This window comes from Bidens hawaiensis, unplaced genomic scaffold (genome assembly GCF_021521415.1).
Source record: "Bidens hawaiensis isolate Kalapana, Puna unplaced genomic scaffold, B.hawaiensis_p1.1 tig00000820_1, whole genome shotgun sequence".
Taxonomy (NCBI): domain Eukaryota; kingdom Viridiplantae; phylum Streptophyta; class Magnoliopsida; order Asterales; family Asteraceae; genus Bidens; species Bidens hawaiensis.
The window spans coordinates 1,402,533-1,411,310 of record NW_027491048.1 but is presented as its reverse complement, the minus strand read 5'-3'; positions in this window follow the sequence as shown (position 1 = coordinate 1,411,310).

Sequence of the window (8,778 nt, the reverse complement as noted above, 5' to 3'; positions counted from 1 at the left end):
ATCGCCCAATCAGTGATTGCCACGTCAAGCGGGAAATTCGAAAAAGAGAAAAAACTGCACAGCCGTGTATAGTGACAGCCGTCAAAAACGTCCCATCATCTGTTCACGCGCCTGCGAGTGGTCAACTTGTCATTTTTTCATGATTATCCATACCAACAGAAGATATTTTTACCTAAACTTCAAAATTCAAAAATCCCCAAAACTCATTAGAGGTCCAGAATTTCACCCGCATAAAGACCTCACGCAGAAGAAACACTGGACTGGGGGGACTTATAGAGGTAGGATACCAAAAAGACCCAAATACCCTTAAAAACCACCCACGGGTCACAGAATGTAACATCCTAAAATTTTTAATGTTAAATAAAAGAAAGTTATGTTTAGTAAATTCACGTTTTAGTTATTTAATGTCGAGTAAGGAACGGGTCTTGGGCTTAGTTATTTTATGAACTCGGCCTGTCTCGACCCGTAGGAAGCCAACCCGAGCCTAACCAAACCCGTAGTATATAAACGAAAGTTCTTGACACTTCCACCATTTTCACCATCTTCCTTCACTTACACCCACCCAAACACTCTCATTTCTAGAGAGAGAAGCTAGAGAGAGAAAGTTCTCAAATCACAAATCCGAGTCCACAATCTTGTTCCTAATCGTTTTTGGTAAGTCCCTCTCGAAAATCATCCGTTTTCATAACCATTTCGGCCTCAAATCGAGCAAAAACGTAACTTGAGTTTTCGGGTGGGTCAAAAACCGCCTTGTTTTGGTGTCAAAATGCAAGCTTTTGTGTTTAAAAGTACTAGGAATCGATAGCCCTTTCAATCCCGAGCATTTCCATGTCAAAAACTTCGATTTTGGGTCAAAAATCTGGAAAATCTGGAAAACCCGTGGGTTTCTCCGTCGCCCAGCTTGAAGGAGTCGAATCAGACTCATTCGATCGAACCAGTCGATCGAATCAGTCCATTCGATCGAATGCGTAGATCGAACAAGTCCAGTCGACCGAATAGGGAAGCAACCGAATGGTCTCCAACTCATTCGATCGAATGAGTTTTGCATTCGATCGAATGAGTGTTGTATTCGATCGAACGTGTTCCTGTTTGATCGAACGTGTTCCTATTCGATCGAACGTGTTCCTATTCGATCGAATCAAGCCAGAACCAAGTTGTTTCCAAGATTCGCCTGAAGTGAAGTTCGTTTATGAAATAAATTAAAAACCTAATGGAAAATGTGTTAAGGCGGTTATCGAAAATGAGTAGTAGTAATAGTAGTAGCAGTAATTGATATGTGTAAATATTATACAGTTAGCCGAGCCCAGTTAAAGAAAGGAATTACAATCAACGGCGAGCGTAACAGGATCCAGGTGAGTTCCTAGCCCCATTCCTTGTTATGTTTTCGGGGCTGTGTGCATACTTGATGTGTTGTTAATACATTTATCCTAAGTGATAAGTGTATGCCATATGTGATATATGTGATATATGTGATATGTATGAATGATTGCTTGATGGTACGTGAACGATCTTCGGATATTGCACGTACTGTCAGGTTGTAACGTTATAAATATGGCAAGTATGATATGTATGTTTACGTGTATGAACGTAATAAAGTTAATAAATGAAGGAAATGACGGTTGTATGGTTGTATGGTTACGAAAAGGGTACCAAGCCCTAATAATACTCGAGGTATGTTGCATGGTTGTATGGTAACGAAGAGGAAACTGAACCCTACTAATATTCGAAAGCAAGGGACCAGACCCTTATAATATCTGTGATGTTAGGGACCAGACCCTTATAATATCTGTGATGTTAGGGACCAGACCCTTATAATATCTGTGATGTTAGGGACCATACCCTTACAATATCTGTGATGTTAGGGACCAGACCCTTATAATATCTGTGATGTTAGGGACCAGACCCTTATAATATCTGTGATGTTAGGGACCAGACCCTTATAATATCTGTGAGGTTATAGGGCGAAAGGCTCTTTAAAACGTATGATTATGAATGTAAAGAAAGTATGTAAGTAAGAAAGAAAGTATGTAAGTAAGAATGAAGGTATGAGTACTTAAGTGTGTATGAAAGAAAGTTATGAGGTTAAGTACGTATGTATGTAATAAGGTATTGTATGGTATTGTATGATTAACTAGAACTCACTCAGCGTAGCTGACTTTTAGTATGCACGCAGGTGAGTAGGTTGAGACAGCTGGCTTGAGTGGAGGACACATGGCAGAAGACTAAAGCCTGGCATCTGAAGATCTGATATGTTTATTAAGTTATGTTTTGATTTTGAAAGACAAGTGGAACGTTTTAAGACATGATTATGAATTGATATGTAATGTTTTATGAAAGTTTTATATTCCGCGTAAAGTTTTAATTAACTCTGATATTTAGAACTGTGTTTATGAGTAAATCCAACACGAAAGTAGGGTTACCGGTGACGGGGCCTTACAAGTTGGTATCAGAGCAAAGTTCGAGAGATTTAAGCATCCTACATGCTTAGACTCGAACAGAGAATGGGATTTAAGTAAGAAAAGAAAGAAGATGCCAGTTCAAGAATGCCATGTGTCACTCAAGCAAGATCAGTAAAGGTGAAAGGTATGATTAAATGATATACGTTAATGAGAAAGAAAAGATATGAGAATGGTACGGATAGGAATAATTGATTGTTTGAATTGACTAACTACTTAAGTAGAACCAGCACAAATAGACTCATAAAAGGAAGTGTATAGGACACGGAAAGTAACGTGATCAGCTAATCACAACTGGCCACTGTTATTACCTGTTAGCCTTACTATCCTTGTACTAGATAGTTCCTTGAGTGATGATGTTTGTGTTTTCCCCTTTAGAATACTAATGGCTGGAGCTGGAGACTTTGTTGAAACTGGGGGTCGCACTGGACGTCGTGGCAGGCGTCGTCTTGTCCGGCAACCTTCGGTAGAAGAAGCTTCCCACACCGAAGATGAAGGAAGCGCAGCTGGAGGAGACCAGAACATCAACGAAGAAGTTCAACTTAGCCCCGCAGTTCAAGCAGCCATCGTTCAGGCTGTAGTTGCTGCTGTGAAGAACCTGAATCCCGAAGGATCTGCTGGAAGCCTTGAGCGAACTGCTGAAGGGGCGGGTGGTGATGGTAGAAGGGATGGGGAAGGTGAAAGAGGGGCCTCGAGTGGGGATAAGTCTGTGAAAGTCGATGATAGGAGAGGAGGACAAGGTGGGTGCAGCTATAAGTCCTTCAAAGGTTGTGACCCGCCTAAGCTGACTGGTTTAGGAGACGCAATCGCTACTCTCCAGTGGATAACCGCGATGGACAAGGTTATCCGCATTAGCGAATGCCGTCCCGACCAAGCTGTGGGTTATGCTACTCAGTCATTCGTAGATGAGGCTATGTATTGGTGGGAGAGTGTGGAGCAGAGGAAGACCCGTGAAGAGATCAAAGAGATGAAGTGGGAAGATTTGAAAGAGTTGGTAATGAAGAAGTTCTGTGCAGATGCCGAGGTTGAAAGAACGGAGATGAAGTTCCAGAATTTAAAAGCCGGTATGATGACGCATCGTGAGTATACCACGGAGTTCAACCGACTATCTAGGTTGGTGCCTGACATGGTTGACACTGAGGTCAAGAGAATCAAATGTTATGTGAGGGGGTTGCCACAAAAGGTCCGCATGTTAGTCAGGGCGATTCAACCTGCTACTTTTGATTCGGCTGTTGGACTCGCGGAAATGGTCTATGCTGACGTGGCCGCGGATGATAGGGTGGAAAGGGACGAAGAGAAAGAGAAGAAAGGGGTCACTCCTGCTAAACGACCCGGTACTCAGTTATGGAACTCCAAGGATAAGAAACAGAAAGTGTGGGAGAAGAGATCGTGTAAGACCTGCGGAAAGAGGCATGGTGGTGAGTGCAAGTGGGGTAAAAGTTCTAATGTTTGTCTCAAATGTGGAAAGGCTCATGGTGGAGAATGCAGAATGGGGTCGAATGCCTGTTATAAGTGCGGGAAGGTAGGGCATTATGCCAATGAGTGCAGTGCGAAGCCAACATGTTACAAATGTGGCAAGACAGGCCATATGTCAAGGGAGTGCACTGAAGGTGTAGCTGGAGGTAGTGGAAAGAAGGATGCCGATCAAGCTAGGCCCAGAACTAGAGCCTACATGCTGACCCAGGAACAAGCCAGGCAGATTCCGGATGTCGTCACAGGTACGTTTCTAGTGAACGATGTTTCCGCTTCTGTATTATTTGATTCTGGTGCGAATAGAAGTTTTGTAGCTACGACGTTTAGTAAACTAGCTAAAATGAAAGGCTGCCGAGTGTCTGAAACTTTTGTAGTAGAAACTGCAAGTGACACTTCGGTGAAAATAACAAAAATGGTGAAGAATTGTAAGATAGAGTTAGAGGGACATGAGTTCCCTGTTACTTTGTATGTTATGGCCTTAGGAGGGTTCGATGTAGTCTTGGGTATGGATTGGTTGTCTGAGTTTGAGGCTCAGATAGTATGTAAAAGTAAGATGATAAGGTTAAAGTCATTGGATGGTAGTGCGGTGACGGTTTATGGTGATAAGGAGAGTTATGGGCTTAATGTCATTTCGATGATAAAAGCCGAGGGTTTGTTAAGGCGAGGGTGCGGTGCCTACCTGGCGTATGTTGTCAACGCTACGGCCGAGACGAAAGAAATGAAAGATGTTCCTATTGTGCGCGACTACCCAGAAGTGTTCCCTGAGGATCTTCCGGGGTTGCCACCGGAGCGAGAGATAGAATTTCAGATAGATCTAGTACCAGGAGCCCAGCCCGTCGCGAAAGCGCCTTACCGTCTAGCACCGTCCGAGATGAAAGAATTGATGTCACAACTGCAAGAACTCCTCGACAAGGGTTTTATCAGACCGAGTGTTTCTCCGTGGGGCGCACCGGTTTTGTTTGTGAAGAAAAAGGATGGAAGTATGAGAATGTGCATAGACTATCGTGAGTTGAATAAGCTTACGGTAAAGAATAGATACCCCTTGCCTAGGATTGACGATCTGTTTGACCAACTGCAAGGTTCGAGTTGGTTCTCACGAATAGATCTCAGATCAGGCTACCATCAGCTGAAGGTGAAAGAGGTAGACATCCCTAAAACAGCGTTCCGAACGCGGTATGGACACTACGAGTTCCTTGTAATGTCATTCGGTCTAACAAATGCTCCTGCAGCATTTATGGACATGATGAATAGGGTGTGTCGACCGATGTTGGATAAGTCGGTTATCGTCTTCATCGATGATATATTGATTTATTCAAAGAGTGAGTCTGACCATGCCGAGCATCTGAGAGAGGTATTGGAAGTTCTGAAGAAAGAAAGGTTGTACGCCAAGTTTTCGAAGTGCGCGTTCTGGTTAAGAGAAGTGCAATTTTTAGGTCATGTGGTTAATCCGGAGGGGATTACCGTGGACCCAGCTAAGATTGAAGCGATAACGAATTGGAAGACTCCGCAGAATCCGACTGATATACGAAGCTTCCTAGGGTTAGCTGGCTACTATAGGAGATTCATCGAAGGTTTCTCCAAGATAGCCGCACCGCTGACCGGTATGACCCGAAAGTCGATAGTATTCAGTTGGGGGAAGTTTCAGGAGGAAGCCTTTGAAGAATTGAAGAAGAGACTCACGCAAGCTCCAATCCTTACTTTACCCGATGGTGATGAGGATTTTGTTGTTTGTGCTGATGCCTCGCATCAAGGGTTAGGTTGCGTGTTGATGCAACGAGGGAAGGTGATAGCCTACGCGTCTAGACAGTTGAAAGTCCATGAGAGTACTTATCCGACGCATGATTTGGAGTTAGCAGCTGTAGTGCATGCTCTTAAGATATGGAGGCATTATCTGTACGGCACTAAGTGTACTATCTATACAGATCATAAGAGTTTAAAGTACTTCTTCGAGCAGAAAGAACTGAACATGAGGCAGAGAATATGGTTAGAATTGATAAAGGATTACGACTGTGAGATTAAGTATTACCCCGGTAAAGCTAACGTGGTCGCTGATGCGTTAAGTCGTAAGAATGAGGAAGTCCTTGTAACCGTGAAGTCATATAAGTTGATCATGAACTCAAGTCTTTTTGAAGGAATCATCAAAGTGCAGTCAGAAGTGTTAGTAGACGAAGGGTTAATAAAGAAAGAAAGGATTTTTGGCCAGCAAGATGAGTTGATGGAAAACACTCATGGAGTTAAAACTAGATTTGACCGTATGTGGATTCCACGCCATGGTGATCTTAGAAGTCGAATCTTAGATGAAGCTCATAAGTCAAGGTACTCAATCCATCCTGGAGCTACAAAGATGTACCAAGACTTGAAAAGAGATTTCTGGTGGCCAGGAATGAAGAGTGATGTAGTGGATTATGTTAGTAAGTGCTTAACTTGCTTACAAGTCAAGGCCGAGCACCAAAAGCCTTATGGGAAGATGCAACCGCTAGAGATACCTGAGTGGAAATGGGAACACATCACCATGGATTTCATAACTAAGCTACCTCGTAAAGTAAGCATCATGATACCATCTGGGTGATTGTGGACCGTTTGACCAAGAGTGCTCACTTTCTGCCCATACGAGAGGCCATCTCGTCAGAAACGTTAGCAAGCTTGTTCATCAAGGAAGTGGTAACCAAGCATGGAGTACCGTTATCGATCGTGTCTGATAGGGATACACGGTTTACTTCGAGGTTCTGGAAGAAATTTCATGAAGCTATGGGGACGAGGTTGAACATCAGTACGGCGTATCATCCTCAAACCGATGGACAGTCTGAAAGGACGATCCAAACCCTTGAGGATATGCTACGTGCTTGCGTTTTAGATTTTGGTGGAAGTTGGGATGATCATCTGCATCTGGCAGAGTTCTCCTATAACAACAGTTACCATTCGAGTATTGGTATGCCACCGTTTGAGATGCTGTACGGTAGGCGATGTAGAACCCCGGTGTGTTGGGGTGAGATTGGTCAGAAGGAAATGGGAAGTATAGAAGTGGTTCAAGAAACGTCTTCAAAGTTCGATCAGATCAAAGCAAGAATGAAAGCCGCTCAAGACAGACAAAAGTCTTATGCGGATAAGCGGCGACGACCAATTGAGTTTAACGATGGCGACTATGTGATGCTTAAGGTCTCGCCTTGGAAAGGAATTATCCGTTTTAGAAAGAGAGGGAAGCTAAGTCCGAGGTACATTGGACCATTTAAAATTTTGTATCGTGTGGGGGAAGTAGCTTATAAGCTGGATTTACCCGATGAGTTAGAAGGAATTCATTCAACCTTCCATGTTTCTCATCTGAGGAAGTGTCTAGCTGATAACACGTCTCACGTGCCATTAATGGACATCGAGGTTGATGAACAATTGAACTACATCGAGCAACCGATAAAGATCGTTGATCGCAAGGAGAAGCAGCTTCGTCACAAGATTATACCCTTGGTAAAAGTGATATGGAAACACCGCAAGGGATCAGATGCTACTTGGGAAGTCGAGGATGAGATGCGCAAGTTTTACCCTAGTTTGTTTATGTAATAGTTAGGTTTCGGGGACGAAACCTCTTTAAGGGGGGAAGACTTGTAACATCCTAAAATTTTTAATGTTAAATAAAAGAAAGTTATGTTTAGTAAATTCACGTTTTAGTTATTTAATGTCGAGTAAGGAACGGGTCTTGGGCTTAGTTATTTTATGAACTCGGCCTGTCTCGACCCGTAGGAAGCCAACCCGAGCCTAACCAAACCCGTAGTATATAAACGAAAGTTCTTGACACTTCCACCATTTTCACCATCTTCCTTCACTTACACCCACCCAAACACTCTCATTTCTAGAGAGAGAAGCTAGAGAGAGAAAGTTCTCAAATCACAAATCCGAGTCCACAATCTTGTTCCTAATCGTTTTTGGTAAGTCCCTCTCGAAAATCATCCGTTTTCATAACCATTTCGGCCTCAAATCGAGCAAAAACGTAACTTGAGTTTTCGGGTCAAAAACCGCCTTGTTTTGGTGTCAAAATGCAAGCTTTTGTGTTTAAAAGTACTAGGAATCGATAGCCCTTTCAATCCCGAGCATTTCCATGTCAAAAACTTCGATTTTGGGTCAAAAATCTGGAAAATCTGGAAAACCCGTGGGTTTCTCCGTCGCCCAGCTTGAAGGAGTCGAATCAGACTCATTCGATCGAACCAGTCGATCGAATCAGTCCATTCGATCGAATGCGTAGATCGAACAAGTCCAGTCGACCGAATAGGGAAGCAACCGAATGGTCTCCAACTCATTCGATCGAATGAGTTTTGCATTCGATCGAATGAGTGTTGTATTCGATCGAACGTGTTCCTGTTTGATCGAACGTGTTCCTATTCGATCGAACGTGTTCCTATTCGATCGAATCAAGCCAGAACCAAGTTGTTTCCAAGATTCGCCTGAAGTGAAGTTCGTTTATGAAATAAATTAAAAACCTAATGGAAAATGTGTTAAGGCGGTTATCGAAAATGAGTAGTAGTAATAGTAGTAGCAGTAATTGATATGTGTAAATATTATACAGTTAGCCGAGCCCAGTTAAAGAAAGGAATTACAATCAACGGCGAGCGTAACAGGATCCAGGTGAGTTCCTAGCCCCATTCCTTGTTATGTTTTCGGGGCTGTGTGCATACTTGATGTGTTGTTAATACATTTATCCTAAGTGATAAGTGTATGCCATATGTGATATATGTGATATATGTGATATGTATGAATGATTGCTTGATGGTACGTGAACGATCTTCGGATATTGCACGTACTGTCAGGTTGTAACGTTATAAATATGGCAAGTATGATATGTATGTTTACGTGTATGAACGTA